We start from the raw sequence: 1,925 nt of genomic DNA on the forward strand, positions 1-1,925 counted from the left end.
AATCTGATTTTTCTATATAAAAACCGGTTTCAAATTTTACTAACCGGCTAATAACCGGTTTTATCATGTACAACCAATTTGGTTAATTAACCAAGACTATATTTTTGATTAACTAAAAAACTAGTTTGGTTTTTGGATTAACCAAACCATGAACACCCCTAAGTAAAATGCATACTGGTAGACACCGGAGCTGATTCCAACATCCTCTTCAGAGGAGCCTTTAATAAGCTAGGACTCCGAAATAAAAACCTATAAAGTCACCGTAATGGAATAACCAGACTCGGAGAAAACTTTCTCAAACCAGACGGTTCTATAGTACTACTAGTCACCATTAGAACCAGAAGCCAGAAGAAGATTATACTCTCTGAGTTCATCGTTCTACAGGATTCCACGGCTTGCAACATCATCCTGGGAAGAAAGACAATCAAAGATCTATCTACCGCTATATTTACTAAGTTCTAATCATGAAGTTCCAAGCAGATGATAAAACTCTAAGAACCACACACAACGACAGAGAAGTTGCAGTGGAATGCGACAACACCACCCTAGCCCTCCAGAAACAGTCTCAGGATGCGGTGGGGATCTTGCTAGCCAATCTGGATGCACGACAAGTTGACCAACCCAAATAAGAACATGTCTTTTAACCAAAAAGGCAAACTCGTAGAGCTCCTTAAGGAAGAGAGACCTTTTTGCCTTCACTTCCACCTATATGTTACGGATAAACTCGGTTCTAATGTCTCACCGATTAGCCATAGACCCAAAGGTCAAGCCGATAGCTCAGAGGAGAAGGAAGTTTCCACTGACCAAGCAAATGAAGTAAAAAAGCAAGTCAAGAGCTTGCACGAGGCAGGCTTCATTTGGTAACTCCCTTACGCAACTCGGCTGGCCAACATCGTGTTGGTAAAAAAGGCTAATGGCAAATTGCGAACGTGCGTCGACTACACAGACTTGAATGAAGGTTGTCTAAAGGATGCCTTTCCTCTGCCAAACATCGACGAATTGGTAGATGCTGCCCCGGGACACCAATACCTCAGCTTCATGGATGCATACTCGGGGTACAACCAGATACCCATGCAAAGGACAGATGAGGAAAAAATGGCGTTCGTAACCCTCGAAGGCACTTACTGCTACACAGTCATGCCCTTCGGATTGAAGAATGCCGGGGACACCTACCAAAGGCTATTCACAAAAATCTGCAAAGACCTCTTAGAAACCAAACTGGAGGTTTACATCGACAATATACTGGCTAAAATAGAAACAGGCAAAGAACTCATCGCTGATCTCAAAACTATACTAGGCACCCTGAGAAAACACCGGATGCACCGAACCCGGCCAAATGTGCATTCGGAATGTAGGCCGAAAAATTCCTGGGCTTTATGATCACTCAATGAAAAGTCGAAGCAAACCTAGAAAAATGACGGGCCATCCTTGAGATGAACAGTCCCGCAAATCTCAGGGATGTGCAAAGATTGACCGGACAACGTGTTGTCCTCTCAGGCTTCCTCAGAATAGAGGAATGAGACCTCGTAGATCAGGTTATAATCATAGCCCACCAGTGAGAACTCACCCTGAAATAAAGGATAAGCCTGAGGGGCAACCAAGATGTCGTGAAGCGAGATTTCAAGTAAGAGGACATGATTTTACGACAAAACGACATCGGCCCTCCCAGACCAGGAGAAAAGGAAACTAACTCCTAACTGGGAAGGACCCTACCAGGTTAAATCCTTAATCGAGAAGGTAGCCTTCAAACTGGAGTAACTCAATGGCACCGAGATACCGAGGTCATAGAACGCCGTGAACATTTGGCGTTATTACCCATAGACAAGTCCTTCGGAGTCGAGAACTTAGGTTTTTCTTTTAATTTCAATTTTTCATTTTACATTTTTGTTATTGATTATCAAGTTCATGTTTCTTTTCTTTTCCAA

Source organism: Arachis ipaensis, chromosome B05 (genome assembly GCF_000816755.2).
Source record: "Arachis ipaensis cultivar K30076 chromosome B05, Araip1.1, whole genome shotgun sequence".
Taxonomy (NCBI): domain Eukaryota; kingdom Viridiplantae; phylum Streptophyta; class Magnoliopsida; order Fabales; family Fabaceae; genus Arachis; species Arachis ipaensis.